Source organism: Manis pentadactyla, chromosome 2 (assembly GCF_030020395.1).
Source record: "Manis pentadactyla isolate mManPen7 chromosome 2, mManPen7.hap1, whole genome shotgun sequence".
Classification (NCBI taxonomy): Eukaryota; Metazoa; Chordata; class Mammalia; order Pholidota; family Manidae; genus Manis; species Manis pentadactyla.
The window spans coordinates 125,866,540-125,884,087 of record NC_080020.1 but is presented as its reverse complement, the minus strand read 5'-3'; the positions used below and the strand labels follow the sequence as shown (position 1 = coordinate 125,884,087).

The window sequence follows — 17,548 nt, the reverse complement described above, 5'->3', positions numbered from 1 at the left end:
GAGAGCAGTTCTCTCCACTAAAGTACGTAGAGTCAAGGTGTCCTAGATATAACTATGAGAAGGAAAAGTATTTCTATATAATCTGCCACAATAACTCAATGAACCCTACATTCAGCAAAGTTCCAAACATCACAACTGGATCGTTCCAACATATGGGCAAAGAAGTAAAGATGACTAAAAGAGTCAAAGGTTTGCAAATAACAACCCAGAGATTAGACAGAAAATAATTCAAGTAGCAACATTCAGTGTGTTGAATTCCTATTTTATGGGAGGCGCTACAGTTGATAATTTATAAATGCTATTTCACTTAAATCTCTGAGATATTATATACACACATGCACCCATATTCCTTACTATCCATTTGGAACTGACAAAAAGATGGGTATGATTAATGTAATGGTTCTAGTAACTGGTTCTGGAATGGTTATGCGTTCCAATTCTAGTCAATCATGCCCAAGGACAGTTTTGCTAGATATTTCTTAGAGTACATTTTCTCATTCTTAAAGAGAAAACCCACATGAATGGAGATTCTATTTTTTCTGCCTGATGCAACTAGGAAGCATTTGGTCCTGGAGGTTTCTGGCAGGCAAATTTTGTCCATGAGGAAGCCAGCCTTCATGGGTGCTGCCAGCATGTGGAAGAATGTGCAGACAGAATAATAGGAGAAAACCAGGGTCAGGACACAGATCGGCTCAGGCCACTTTGAAGCATCCCTAACTTTTCTGAGTTAGTAAACTGCCTCCTTGTTGGAGCCTTTTTCAGTTGGATTTCCTATATAAGTTGTCCATAATCACAATGCCTAGTAGTTGTTCTATTGTCTTTAATCCCAGTCTTGCGTGACTCACAACTCTTCATTCCTTTCTGGAAAGGTCTTGAAAGAGTCTTGCATCTGACATTGAGAAGTTTAGATTTATCACAATTTAGAGCCCCTCTTGGCTTCTGAGTAAAAATAATCCTTGACAAAAATCTAGGTTATATTGCTGTTTTGTTCTGTTAGCCTTTTAAGATAAAAATATATGGGAGAGGGGCACTGGGAGCAACTACTATGTATTTCTGAGGAGTAAAAAGATGTTTTGAAACAAAAGTCCTGATCTATTATGATCATTGTTTTAAAATCCTAAATTGTGCAGCCACAGTTGAATTAATAGTATTGAGAAGTCATTTAATTCTGAATATGCCAGGAAACATAAACCCAACAGTAAATTGTTTTCTTTGTTTGTTTGTTTTTAATTCTAGTATGAAATTTAACATTGTGTCCTGGTAAAATTGAACATTTGAATTGTCCTTGTAGACGTTCCTGAATCTCTCTGTTTTCAAACTATGTGTTAATCATATGGTTTAGTGGCAAATGTCAAAATTTTTAGTCTCGTGGTAATAGGTAAACTTGGAAAATGACCTCACATTTTCTTCCCAGTGTGGTTCTTACTCTGATAGTTGAAATGTAGCTACAAAAATACTTCTTCTAGTGTTCTGCAAGATGAACAAACCAAATGGCCATTAAATTAATGCACATAGTTTGTGGTTGTTACATTTTGATTTAAATATTTTGTGCAAATATTTGCTTTTACATAGAAAAATGTTAAAAATGAAAACCCCAGAAATTTTCATTTCAATCTGGTTCTTATTTTTAAGATTATCAAAATTTTGGCACAAGCTTTAGAAAGTAGTATCAGTTTGTCTTTCATTATGTTATTTTGTGGCAATTTCACTGTTATTATTAAACTTCCCTAGAGTAAAACAGTGGCCAAATATCTTTACTTGGATCCTAATTACATGGGCTAATAAAAGCTTACTGCCTGTAAAATACTTATTTTTATTAAAAAAAAAAGTTCAATTTTGCCATGTTATTTGTTAGTAGTTTCATGTTTTTTGTTAGTAGTTTCATTAAAAAATACCTATTCATATTTCTACAAAGTGAACTTGCTAGTGTCAAATTTTTTGTATCTGGTGATTATATATTTCAAAGCATTTTTAAAGTATTTGACTTGTCAGTAGACTAAATAAAATCCTTAGGTAGAACAATACATGTTGGTGACACCAAGTGAGCATGACAGTTTCAAAAGGTCTACATATGAAAACAGGAAATATATATATATATATAATAAATGATCTGTGATGAAAAGACCCAATAATGTGGACTTCATTTAGATATTTGGAAAAAAAAGTATTGGTGTTTACTAAGTGACTTGTCTTTTCTGGATGGTAGATATAAAGAATCTTGGTACATTCAAAAAACAGTAAAAGTGTTATACCAGGAGTAACTGTCAGTGCACTGAAACTCATGCTTAAGGGAAACAATTCCAAAAAGATGTATGACAACCAAAATGAATGAGCTTCCCTTTCAAACTCATGAATCTGCTCCATGTAGCCAGTTCCAAAATAGAAAACTGCCGAGGTATTCCTGACGTTAAATAACACAGGAATCATAATGTGAATACAAAAGTGAAGGCAATCTGAATTTCTAAAAGGTGATTGTAATATGCAAACAAAAAAGTATTAGGACTAAAATATGACTTAAAATCATTATAGCTTAGTTAACAATCTGATTTTTTCCTTAATTCTGCATCTCCTTGTTTACTTATAATTGTTAATTTACTTGAACTATCAAACTATAGTGATTTCCTTATCCATTTATTGCAATCAGGTAGTTCTCTGTTGTGTTAGATTCATCTTAAAAAGAATCTTGTAAATAAATAATGGTACCTTATTTTGTATTTGTGTTAAGACTTGTACATTGTTTTTGCTTAAAGTGAAGAGAGGTGATAACTTTTAAAAAATATGACTTTTCAATATAAATAGCAGTCAAGTATCACAATGTCTAGGTGACAAATTAAACAAAAAAAACCCTAGATTAGGCATGGCAGAGGTTATAATGATTAGGGGAAAGGAGTCAAGAGGCTTTGTTTTGTAGCCTCACCGTGTAATTTTGCAACTATAGGTAAAGTGGTATACTGATTTTACTGCTAACCCACTTTACTGAATACTGTCAAGGGATTTCATTATTAAGGCAATTGCATTTTTTCTTCCAAAGCAAGGCCCTGCATCAGTGTAAAATATCAGAATGATTTCAACAGGGAGCATGACAAAGTATCTGGCAACATTCAGGGAGGTGAAAAGCACATGCTCCACCAGCCTTGAACTATAGATTGTCACTTTCTGAACTCTGCATGATGCAAAATAAGCTCTCTACTTTGTGGAGAAGATAATATCCCCTTGAAACTGACATAAAATTCTGTTTTCCATGTTACTTTATGGACTTTGGAATTTGTGTTTTGCTGAACCAGGAAAATAGACTAGAAGTCATTATCCTTGACAAATAATGAAGAAAGTCTTTCAACAATTTAGCTGAAATTGTGAAATGACAACAATGGCCTAAAGAGGTGGCCTCCTCCAAAGATCCTCCCTCTTGATCATTTATAGTAAGTTCTTTTTATTTTTATTTTGCTTACCATACTTTGTCATATAAAGTATAATATATTTTAATGACTTCCCTAATGTACATCTTTTTTGCTGTCTAAATGTCCAAATGTGTGAAGAAAGTAAATGTCTACTTATGACAACAAAATGCAAAGAATGATTAATGTAATTGCTTACAGATGTTAAAGTACAAATCTGGTTGAAATTACATTTATTGTGGGAGAATCCTTAAGTAAAATTCACTACTAATTTTGTAAGAAAATAATTTTAAATTTAATGTCTTGACTACTGATTTAAATCTGTATTTGTTTTTATTATGGTAAATTTTAAGCATAGAATTCGGTGACAAAGTACATTCACACTGATGTCAAATATCATCACTATCCATCTCCAGAACATTTCTTCTTCCCAAATTAAAATGCTGTACCCTTTAAACAACAACTCCCCATGTAATCTTCCTTATGATCTCTAGTTACTTTAACATGCAAGTCATATATTCTCATAAAGTTTTAGGACTGCTTTATACAGAAAAGAATACAACATGGAATCTGTTGGGTTAAAAGTCATAATAATATCAGCAATGTGTTTAACTATATATGATGGTGATACTGTATTAAACTCAGATTTCATACACAAAATACTGAGAATTAAACACAAATGGTCTGTTGTTTTATGCTTTGCTTATTTTCTTATTTGAGTTATAACAATAAGTGAACAATAAACAATTACAAACACATGTAATAATAAAGAAAAAAAAATCTGAAAGTATCTGAGAGTTGCCTGGGCAATCAGGATTCAAGGGTAGATAAATGAGCCTATAAATAGCATGCTGCTTTTTTACTCAGGGCACTTGCCAGTTCTTGGTGTGAATCATGAGAGTAGGAATCCTGAGTCAGGAAGGAGCTAAAAGGCAAAGATGTCAATGAAGTTCTCCAGTTTTCAGGGCAGGGGAGATTTTTAAAAACTTCTGGGGCAGAGGATTTGTCCTGAGGAGCAAAACTTCTAGGAAAAAAGAGGCCAAAATTAAAAAAAAAAGAAGCCTAATCCCCTAGTAGCATTTACCAGTTAGGATAAGACATTGAGAAGCTAAGAAATGACTGAAAACTGTTATTAGCAGCAGAATCCCTGTGCCAAAGAAACAAAAATGCAGGAATTTCTAAGTAGGAAGGAACCTAGTAAATATTCCATGCTCTCAGTTGAGACTGAGAAGTCTATAACCTAGAAACAAGCAAAATGAGATATAAACTGAGTATTCTAAAAACTATAACCCACCATGGAATCAGCTCAGCCAGTACCTGACTACACTAAACTGATGTGTCTACAGTCTAGGTGCTTACTAAGGATGTGGTACATCTTCACTGGAAGTGTATGTTATAATTAATTACTTAAAAAACTTTTCAAAACAGACATGAAAATAAAGAAACAATAGAAAGAGACCCATATGTAACTCTGATATAGAAGTTATCAGTAATAAACTTCAATCATGTGTGAATAATGTGTTCAAAAATTGTTTGAAGAACAAAGAATTTGACCACTTAACTACAGTCTATATAAAAGAACTATATGAAAATTCTACAATGAAAAAATGAAGTAATCTAAATTAAGACCTGGATTATTAAATGACATTAGAAATAAGAGAAGAGAGGAAAAGGCAACTAGAAATGAGATTATTAGAAAACATACAGATTAAAAAAGAAAGCAAAAAGAGTAATATAAAAAAATGATTTGAGTAGGAGATCCAATATAGATTATATTGGAATCTAAGAAACAAGCAGAGAAAATGGAAAAGCAATGATAACTGGAGAGAAATTGGCCAAAAATCACCAAAGTGTTAGAAGACATCAAGACATCCAAAGCACACCTTTGCTATATAGATGAAATGCTGAGCAGGGTAAGTATGCAGAAACCTTACATAGTCCCATCATTTTACATACAGAAGTACACACACACACAAACATATATACATATTCAGAAAAGTCATTTTTCAAAGAAGCAATAGGATATTTAAAACAAAAACCTGAAACAAAAAAATCTTTAAATAGCTGAAAATAGTTACCAACCTATATGCTTATTCCCAAAACAAGTATTTTAATTGTGAAATTGAATACTGATTTTTTCATAAAAGTAGCCATTAATATAATATACATTAATATAACCTATATAAATTACAGAGAGAATTCATTGGCCCAAAATAAATATATTAGAAGTAAATAAAGATACACAGAAAGAAAACTATAAATGGAGGTGAGAATACAAATAAATATTAATTGAATAAAACTATCATTAACACTGAACATGGGTTTAAATTATGTAGGGAATTTAAGGCATGAGAGATAGACACAAAATGGAAAGTTTTAAGATGTCAGCTTTTTTTTTGAAATGAGACTCACGTTAACTATAAGAATTAAATTATGCATTTTGGTATCTCTAGTTTAACTACTAGAAAAAATCTATCTTTTATCACAAATATCTTTAAAATGTTAAAGGACAGAAAAATATAATTATTTCAAAAGAAGGTGAAGATGAGAGAATATCACATAAACAAATGGGACAAATAGTAGAATACAATACATTAAGCCAAATACCAGTAATTACTTCACAAGTCAATGGCATATATATATTATTTCAAGGCAAAATTAATTAGAATAGATTAAAAAAAAACCATATGCTTCTTATAAAAGTCACTTTAAATGTAATATTGGATTAAAGAAGGAGATGTGAGAGGTGAGACAGAGGCTTCCTCCCAAAACCGCATATAGTATGAAAATATAATTAATACAACTAATCCCAAAAGAGGAGCAGGAAAGAGGAAAGAGGACTGTGCCAAACTGCATACACCTGGAGAAAAGAATAAACTTCACGAAACAGGGTAATGTACCAATGCCATGGCCCACCGGGACATAAGCCCTTCCCCCACCCAAACTCATGGGGGTGGGAGCTGGGGGATGGGGGGGAGGGGGGAGCAAAATGAAGCAGGGAGGGAGTGGACGCCTGGCCTGGGAATGCTGAATACCTAACTCCGGAGATCTGCTCTGGGAGCATAAAACTACATTTCATTGTGCTGTATGGTAGTCTCATGATTAGAGTGTTGGAAAGCTAAGACAGGCAAAATTCCTGGAGAGACTGAGATTGCAGTCTCTTGTGGAAAGCAGAGATCCATATACAGTTGCTCTGGGACAAAAGAAAGGCGGGCAGTCTGAGAGACTTCCTAACAGCAAGAGGGCTGCTAAAGGGGCACGGATTGCACAGAGCTTACTGCTCAGGAGAAACAACAGGTAGACAAAATTGTCCAGGTGCACTCTGCCCAGCAGGTTGGGAACATTCACGATCTTCAGGCACTCCAGCTCCCTGGCTGGCTACACAGCTCCAAACACCTCTTCCTTGATAAGCAGCCTTCTGCACCTTTCTCCCAGCCAGCCCCACCTGGCTTGCAAACCTGCAAATCCTACCCTGGGGTTAGGCCAGCCAGAGGGAAAATCTGTCTAGAGAAACTACAAATGCAAAGCATAAAGGCTTATACCTGTGTGCTCAGCCCACTGGTTCTGGCAGTGGAGGCAGGCATAGCAGCTGGAAGGAGGAAACAGCTCTTTTCTCCTGCAAGGCACCAATACAGCTCTCCTGCAAACCCCAACATTGCTTCAGGGGCTCAGCAGCTCAAGAGGGTAGAGCTTCTGGGCACTAGAGGGTGCCATATACAAATATGAAACACCAAAGAAAACTGGTTCAGAGTAAAATTATGAAAGCAACACCTGAGAAAAATTCAAATGAAACTGATCTCATGAATATTCCTGAAAGGGATGTCAAAATAAAAATTATTAACATGCTCATGGAGGTACAGAAAAATATTCAAGAAATCAGGAATGAATTCTGGTCGTAGATCCAATCATTATAGAACACAGTATCAGAATTGAAACATACATTGGAAAGTTTTAAAAGCAGATTAGATATGGTGGAGGAGATGATGAATGAAACAGAAATTAGAGAAGAGGAATACAAAGAAGCTTAGGCACAGAGAGAAAAAAGGATCCCTAAGAATAAAAGAATATTGAGAGAACTGTGTGACCAATCCAAAAATAACAATATTTGCATTATAGGGGTACCAGATGAAGAAGAGAAGGAAAAAGGGATAGAAAGTGTCTTTGAGAAGGTAATTGCTGAAAACTTCTCCAATCTGGGGAAGGACATAGGCTCTCAGGCCATGGAGATCCACAGATCTCTCAAAACAAGGGACCCAAGGAAGCCAACACCAAGACATATAGTAGTTAAAATGGCAAACATCAAGGATAAGGACAATTAAAAGCAGCCAGAGAGAGAAATAAGATCACATACAAAGGAAAGCCAATCAGGCTAACATCAGACTTTTGAGCAGAAACTTTACCAGCCAGAAGTGAGTGGCATGATGTATTTAATGCTATGAAGCAGAAGGACCTGGAACCAAGATTACTTTATCTGGCAAGATTATCATTTAAATTTGAAGGAGGATTAAACAATTTCCATATATGCAAAAGCTGAGAGAATTTACCTCCCACACACCATCTCTACAGTGTATTTTGGAGGGACTGCTATAGATGTAAGTGTTCCTAAGGTTTAATAGCTGTCACCAGAGGTAATAAAACCACAGTAAAGAAAACAGAACAGTTAATTACTAAGCAAATGCAAAATTAAATCAACTATCCCCAAAGTCAATCAAGGGATAGACAAAGAATACAGAATATTATACCTAACATATAAAGAATGGAGGAGGAAGAAAAAGGAGGAGAAAAAAGAAACTTTAGATTGTGTTTGTAATAGCATGTTAAGTGAGTTAAGTTAGACTATTAGATAGTAAGGAAGTTAACCTTGAACCTTTGGTAACCACAAATCTAAAGCCTGCAATGACAATAAGTACCCTAAATGTAAATGGACTGAATGCACCAATCAAAAGACATAGAGTTATTGAATGGATTAAAAAACAAGACCCATCTATATGCTGCCTAAAAGAAACTCACTTTAAACCCAAAGATATATACAGACTAAAAGTGAAGGGATGGAAAAAGATATTTCATGCAACTAATATGGAGAAAAAAGCAGGAGTTGCAGTACTTGTGTCAGACAAAATAGACTTCAAAATAAAGCAAGTCACAAGAGACGAAGAAGAACATTACCTAATGATAAAAGGGTCAATCCAACAAGAGGATATAACCATTATAAATATCTATGTGCCCAATACAGGAGCACCTACATATATGAAACAAATACTAACAGAATTAAAAGGGGAAATAGAATGCACTGCATTAATTCTAGAACAGTCCACTCACTCTGAAGGACAGATCAACCAGACAGAAAATAAGTAAGGAGACAGACTTACAGAACAACACATTAGAATAGATGGACCTAACAGACATCTACAGAACTCTAGACCCAAAAGAGGCAGAATACACATTCTTCTCAAGCGCACATGGAACATTTTCAAGAACAGATTATATACTAGGGCACAAAATGAGCCTCGGTAAATTCAAAAAGATTAAAATTGTACCAACCAGTTTCAGAGACCACAAGGCATGAAACTAGAAATAAATTATGCGAAGAAAATAAAAAATACCTGAAACAGATTGAGGCTTCATAACATGCTCCTAATTAACCAATGGATCAATGACCAAATAAAAACAGAGATCAAGCAATATATGGAAAGAAATGAAAACAATGAATCAACACTGCAAAATCTGTGGGACACAGTGAAGGCCATGCTAAGAAGAATGTATACTGCAATACAGGACTACCTCAGGAAAGAAGAACAATCCCCACATGAGCAGTCTAAACTCACAATTAATGAAACTATAAAAAGAAGAATAAAGGAGGCCTAAAGTCAGTAGAAGGAGGAAAAAGGAAAGATTAGAGCATAAATAAATAAAATCGAGAAGAATGAAACAATAGAAAGAAACAATAAAAGCAAGACTGGTTCTTTGAGAAAATAAATAAAATAGATAATCCTCTAGCCAGACTTATCAAGAAAAAAAGAGAGTCTACTCACATAAACAGAATCAGAAATGAGAAAGGAAAAACCACTACAGACACCAATGAAATTCAAAGAATTATTAGAGAATACTATGAAAAATTAAATGCTAACAAACTGGATAATGTAAAAGAAATGGACAACTTTCTACAAAAATACAACCTTCCAAGGCTGACCAAGGAAGAAACAGAAAATCTGAACAGACCAATTATTAGCAACAAAATTGAACTGGTAATCAAAAACCTACCTAAGAACAAAACCCCTGGACCAGATGGCTTCACCACTGAATTTTATGAAATATTTAGTGAAATACCTAATACCCATTCTTCTTAAAGTTTTCTAAAGAGTAGAAGAAGAGGGAATACTTTCAAACTCATTCTATGAGGCCAGCATCACTCTAATAACAAAATGAGGCAAAGACACCACAAAAAAAAGATTACTGACCAATATCCTTGATGAACTTAGATGCAAAAATACTCAACAAAATATTAGCAAACTGAATTCAAAAATACAACAAAAAGTTCATCCATCATGACAAAGTAAGATTTATTCCAGGGATGCAAGGATGGTACAACATTCGAAAATCCATCAACATCATCCACCACATCAACAAAAAGAAGGACATAAACCACATGATCATCTTCACAGATGCTGAAAAAGCATTTGACAAAAATTCAACATCCATTCATGATAAAAACTCTTTAAAAAAATGGGTACAGATGACAAGTACCTCAAAATAATAATGGCCACATATGACAAACCCACAGCCAACATTATACTTAACAGTGAGAAGCTGAAAGCTTTTCCTCTAAGATCGGGAACAGGACAGGGATGCCCACTCTCCCCACTTTTATTCAACTAGTTTTATTCAACTCCCCACTTTTATTCAATAGTTCTGGAGGTCCTAGCCACGGCAATCAGACAACACAAAGAAATAAAATGCATCCAGATTGGTAAGGAAGAAGTTAAACTGTCCCTGTTTGCAGATGACATATTGTACATAAAAACCCTAAAGAATCCACTCCAAATATGCTAGATCTAATATCTGAATTCAGCAGTTGCAGGATACAAATTTAGTATGCAGAAATCTGTGACATCCCTATATACTAACAATGAACTAGCAGATAGAGAAATCAGGAAAACAATTTGATTCACAGTTGCATCAAAAAGAATTAAATACCTAGGAATAAACCTAACCAAGGAAGTGAAAGACCTATACTTTGAAAACTACAAGACAATCATGAGAGAAATTAAAGAAGATACCAATAAATGGAAACACATCCCATGCTCATGGATAGGAAGAATTAATATTGTCAAAATGGCCAGCCAGCCTAAAGCAATCTACAGATTCAATGCAATCCCTATCAAAATACCAACAGCATTCTTCAACAAACTAGAGAAAATAATTCTAAAATTCATATGAAACCACAAAAGACCCCAAATAGCCAAAGCAATCCTGAGAAAGAAGAATAAAGCTGGGAGGATTATGCTCCCCAATTTCATGCTCTACTACAAAGCCACAGTAATCAAGACAATTTGATACTGGCAAAAGAACAGACCCATAGACCAATGGAACAGACTAGAGAGCCCTGATATAAACCCAACCATATATGGTCAATTCATATATGATAAAGGAGCCATGGACATACAATGGGGAAATGACAGCCTCTTCAACAGCTGGTGTTGGCAAAACTGGACTGCTGCATGTAATAGAATGAAACTGGATTCTTTTTTAACCTCATACACAAAAGTAAAGTTGAAATGGATCAAAGACCTGAATGTAAGTCATGAAACCATAAAACTCTTAGAAGACAACACAGGCAAACATCTCCTGAATATAAGCATGAGCAACTTCTTTCTGAATGTATCTTCTCGAGCAAGCAAAACAAAAACAAAAGTGAACACATGGGACTACATCAAGCTGTAAAGTTTCTGTATGGCAAAAGACACCATCAACAAAATGAAAAGACATCCTATAGTATGGGAGAATATATTTGTAAATGACATATCTGACAAGGGGTTAACATCCAAAAAATATATAGAACTCCCATGCCTTAACACCCTAAAAGCAAATAACCTAATTAAAAAATGGGCAGAGGATATGAGGAGACAGTTCTCCAAAGAAGAAATTCAGATGGCCAACAGACACATGAAAAGATGGTCCACATCACTAATCATCAGGGAAATGCAAATTAAAACCACAATGAGATATCACCTCACACCAGTAAGGATGGCTACCACTGAAACGATTAAGAACAGCAAATGATGGCGAGGATGTGGAGAAAGGGGAACCCTCCTACAAAGCTGGTGGGAATGTAAGCTAGTTCAACCATTGTGGAAAGCAGTATGGAGGTTCCTCAAAAAACTAAAAATAGAAATACCATTTCACCCAGGAATCCCACTACTTGTAATTTACCCAAAGAATACAAGGTCTCAGATTCAAAAAGACATATGCACCCCTATGTTTATTGCAGCACTATTTACAATAGCCAAGATATGGAAGCAACCTCAGTGTCCATCAGTAGATGAATAAGTAAAGAAGGTGTAGTACATATACACAATGGAATACTATTCAGCCATAACAAAGAAACGAATCCTACCATTTGCAACAAAATGGATGGAGCTAGAAGATACTATGCTCAGTGAAATAAGCCAGGCAGAGAAAGACAAGTGTCAAATGATTTCCCTCATTTGTGGAGTATAACAACAAAGCCAAACTGAGGGAACAAAATGGCAACAGACTCAAAGACTCCAAGAAGGGAATAGCGGTTATCAAAAGAGAAGGATGTAGCACTGCAGGTGGGGAGGGAGGGGAAGGGGATTGAGGGATATTATGTTTAGTACATTGGCATGGGCCATGCTACTCAGGCTCTTTGACGAGGTCCAGGCACGAGGAGGAATCCTGAAAGTCAGGAAACCTCACAGCTGGCCCCTGCCTGCTAGTCCCTATATTTGTTTTTGCAGTTATGATGCTGATAATTGGATTCATGTATGGGAAAATTTTCATGACAAATATTTTGACTAACGATCTGACCCTCGTAGAGGAGAATAATCTCACCCAAAGCTATGATCAAAATAATAGTGCAGGGAATGAAAGCAGTGCTCCCAGACCTACCATCCCAGGCATGCTGCCACGAGCAATTACATTAGAACAACCTGAAATATTCACAGAATTAGATACGGCCTGTCCCCCCTTTTGCAATAATACAAACATGACTAATGAAGAGTTCTTTACCGGATTGGCTAAAAAAGAATTATGGGAACTTGGGCCTTGTAAAATCCCATTTTTATTGGAAAGTTATATGAAACAGCAATGTGAAACTGAAAAAGATCCAATAATCTCCACGGTTCAGGCACCCCCCCCCACTCCATGCTGTTTATAAAATAAAGGGATGTCTCTGGTATCCACCCAGGGGAAAGATGTCTATGGACAAAATAGATATATGGACATTTACAGATATCCCTTACACAGGAATTTAGGATGAAGACATGATAAAATACTATTACATCAAAGGCAAAGTAGTACATGCAGACTGTGTGTCACTATAAGAGAACATAAAAAGAGCTAGAAAACCATACTGCCTATGGACCCGAGTGGAAAGATGCAAGGGGTTAAAAATGTGGAATGATTATTATGACAGAACAAAATGTTTATACTGTATACAGAAATGAGATCCAGATTGTGAGGGCCCATACCTTAAAATAGGATGGGAATGTTTAACTTTTGGGGGTAAATCCAAGAGGCAGACAATGAGTAGAAGATGTATTAGCTTAGAAAAGAATCTTATAACCTGAGTATTTTGTAACCTTAGATTCTAAATATGAACTATATAAGTAAACTTTATATATAACCTCACACTCTTAAAAGCAAAAGCAGACATTATAAACCACACGCTATCACATGCCATTTTTCTATCTAGCACCTATCATGTAAGCTACATCTTGGGCCAAAAAGGTTAGGGGAAAGTTAAACAATAAATGCTACAAGGAAGCTGTTCAAAGAAATGATAACATCTGTAATGAGACGGAATTATACAAAAACTGAAGGGAAAAAACATTGTATTATCCATCATCAAAGAAAATGTTTAACATTATGTAAGACCTAAAAGATATAAAAATAAAGACCCTGCCACTTGATGTCAGGAGATGCTTCATGCTGACTCTGAGTCTCATCTCATCATTCACCGATGCTGTCCTTTCTTTCGTGACCCACACGTCGGCTGGAGCTGGACTCCAGCAACACATGGTGTGGGGGATCACAGGGAAAGCAGTGTAGCACAGAGAAGGCAAAGTGTTACTCTGTGTCATCTTGCTGCACGTGTGGACAGTGACTGCATTGGGTATGGGTGGGAACTTGATAATATGGGTAAATGTAGTAACCACATTGTTTTTTTCATGTAAAACCTTTATAAGAGTGTATATCAATAATACCTTAATAAAAAAACTTTTTAAGTCACTTTAAATGTAAGAAGAGCTCCTATATAGTTAGATGGCAGTCCTTTGTATTTCTTATGTTTGACAAACATTAACAACTGAATTGTAATATTGATTTTTCAATAGTCTATTGGGTTATACAAACATTTTTAAGGTTTATATATATGTTTACCTTTTCTTGATGAGATCCTGGTTCCTCACTCTTCATTTTTCAAACTTTACCTACCTCTCCATTGCACATGAAATGCTTATCTTAGAGTTTTTTGCAAAATTTTTATATGTGAGTCCTCAAACTTCTAGACCGTTCATTTTCCAATTCTATTACCCAATCCATCACTTTTTTCACTGAATAAAAATATGGATTTTATCATATAAACATTATGTATATTGTAATCTATTTTTCTATGTTCTATTTTGTTTCACTGTCTTGTGTTTACCAATATAGTACTGATTTCATTACAATGAATTTGTAGCATGTCCCAATGACTAATAAGACAATACTCTTCTTTTTCAAGTTTTTTTGGTTGCTTTTAAATATATATTCTTTATCATATAGTTATGATTAAAGATAAAAATTACTTGTAAATTATTGAAACTGTATTTCATTTATATATTAATTTTTGGTAAATAGACCTTTATGATAATAAGATTTGTATTTATTTATATTTTAATGTCACTTTTCCCTTATTTTGACCTAGTTTTGTATCTTTCTATTACATTATATAATTTCTTTATATGGTCTCTATGCCAACTTGTTAACTATAACTCTTTTTTATTTCTGCATTAAATTGGACATATTTCTCATTTTCATTTATATTTAAAATAGACATAAAAATTGTTTTATACAGCTTATTCATTAGATTTTCTATCCTTCCAAGTGTTTTATTAGCTATGCATGATCAATCATATCTTCAAAGATAAATCATTTTACTTTTTCAAATTTTTACATTAACTAATTTTATTATTTAAGTTGGTAATACTTCAAAAAATATACTACCCAATAATGTGACTAAAAAGTAGTCCCTTATATTGTTTCTCAATTTAATTTTAATGATTTCAGCATTTGGTGATTTAAGGGGAAAATAAAGGGCATTTATTGCATAAGACAGAGGTTCTATTTACACTTAGCCACAAATACCACATAAGATTTATAAAACTGACCTTGTGTTTCTTAAAACTATTAGCCACAAATACTAGTCTTGGTCAACATCATTTTAATCTCTTCCAATTCTAAAATTCCAGCCATTCTGTTTTCTCAAGTCAGAATGTATCCTAACTTTGGAATGCTGGAGTGAGAAATTACTTCAAAGATAATGAGAAACCAAAACCAAATATAGATTTTGTAGATTAAATATTTGATGAAATTTAGTTTTGAGTGAAACATAAAAAGCAATCAGCATTTAGACACTTGGAAAGATGTTAATATTTTGCTAAAACTTTCAGTCTTTATCCAGATGTCTGGCACACATAAGGAAACAAAATACTCTGTGAATAAACATAATCTCAATTACACTAAAATTTCATTTTTCTACTGATTTCCAATTTTGTTTTTAAGAGAGGACATAATCACAGGTTGGGTGATGGTAGATGTTAATAATCCTGGCATCTAAGATCAGGCTATTACAGTGTGTTAATTAGTCATTTCAATGCTTATATCATTTTAACAAAGACTGAATTAGGTGACAGTGAAAGTTTTGCAATTTTTGCCTATTGGTATAGTCATTTTGATTTTACCCAAAATAATGACAACAATCTAGCAGTTTATTAACTACTGACAAGGAGTTATTCTTTTAAAATTTAATTTTGAGTTACTTTCAGGAAGAAATTACTATCAGTCATTTTTATTTTTCTATTTACATAACTCACATCTATCTATTTGGAATTATTATTACTCTTGCTTTACCAATATTTTTCTAATATTAGGGGAAACTATGGCCAGAATAGCATCTAATTTTGTTCATTTCTATTTGAAGCAGCAATTACATATCAGATAATGAGAAAGTCTTAAAAATATTTTAAAAATCACTTTGAGTGTATCTATTAGACACTTTTTTTGTAGTTTTCTGATGGAAGAAATTCTACAATTTTTGATTATCACTTTTAATTTTGGAAAAAAAATCTTTGAACCCTTTAGGTCTATTTCTTAATAAACAAGGATTTTTTCCCCAAAAAGAAAATCTTATTAAACATATAATACAGCTGTGAGGAAAAGAAAATTCTCCATGTGTAATAGTTGGGATATAATTTTAAACTTTTGTCTGTTTCTAAGTCCTTTGCTTCTTATACTTTTTATTTTAAGAATTGTTGTTTCCCTCCTCTGTATCAAAGTTTTTGCTCCAAGAGAAACATACAGAGTTCCAATTAGAATAAAGTTCTGTCATTAAAGCCTTAAATTCAATTAGGGATAGCTGGATATCTACCAATTTTAATTTTTTCCTCTGACACTTATATACTTCATGTTAAAAAGACATTTTCCCTCTGGGATTTTATTATTTGTCACCATTATGTATATTGGTTTTAGTAAAAAATATATTTCCTCATATATGTCATGAGGAGTTTTGCTCAGATGTTCATGCCACAACATAATTTTATAACATTCTAGTTTCCATCAATTCAGCTTCCATATTCGGATCCTTTCCCCCTAGTGGCTATTCACTCTCCAGCTTGAAAAGGTACTTAATATCCTAATGTGCTTCATGACCATCTTATACCACCAGTATCTGCCCTTAGAAAAAAAGAAAGTATGTGCAGATATCTCATTTACTTGTTAGTATGGATTTTGCTTTAATATCTTTAGAAATAATTACTTATTAGAATCCTAGTTGATGGAGTAAATATATAATCATATAATCACAATGACTGTTTACATAAACCTGAGGAATTTTCTGCCTCTAATATGGTGGATCTCATTAAAGTGCGTAATCCAGGACTGTTGCAATCAAGAGGAATTGTAGACAGGGTGATTCAGGAAGGACTCATAGAAAATTACTTTGTGTAATGTGAAAGATACTCTTATTTAGCAAACCTTGTGTTTATTCATAAACCTTCCAGAGAACCAACAGATACAAAATTTGAAAAAGTAATAGATCTATTGCTATTGCACTCAGTCATCTCCACCTGCCAACTTGAAGAGGGCATAGGAAACCCTACTAGTTTCCAGTATTGCTAGGATCCATGAAACATCAAACTAAGAACATCATAATTAACTGAAACCACAGAAATACGGGTGATAATGACTATCATAAGTATGGAATTTTAATAATTGAAAACAAAACTCAGAAATTTCTGCAGTCTGTATACCAGTGGCCAACCAGACTAAAATGCAGAGTAAGCTCCAGTTTAAAACACAAGTATCAATGAAGGACAATGAGCCAGTATGTTGATAGTAGTGCTGGATTATCAAAAAAACCAGCTGAACCTCAATTTTGTATTGTTAAAAATTTACAGTAATTGATTAAATGGAAAGATTAGAAGTTATTACAATCAAAAACAGAGCTCAGCCTTGAAAATTTCCCAAGCATACAAAACCTGTTTAGTCATACATGAAAAGCTTGATTTAGCTTATTATGCAAGACTAACTTGACCCGGGTCTCTTCTTTTTATGCCTCTAGAAATTATAAGCAAAACTTAAAATGGACCCCAAAATTGGTATGACATAACCACCAACAATTTCCCTATCATTTAAGAAAATTCTAATATTACAAC

At 34.0% G+C, this 17,548-nt stretch overlaps 1 protein-coding gene across 1 annotated transcript in view; it reads right to left on the bottom strand.

Moving 5' to 3' along the window:
* CDH18 (cadherin 18) overlaps positions 1–17,548 on the bottom strand; it is a 1,060,019-nt gene that overhangs the window by 587,453 nt on the left and 455,018 nt on the right. The window lies entirely within an intron of this gene.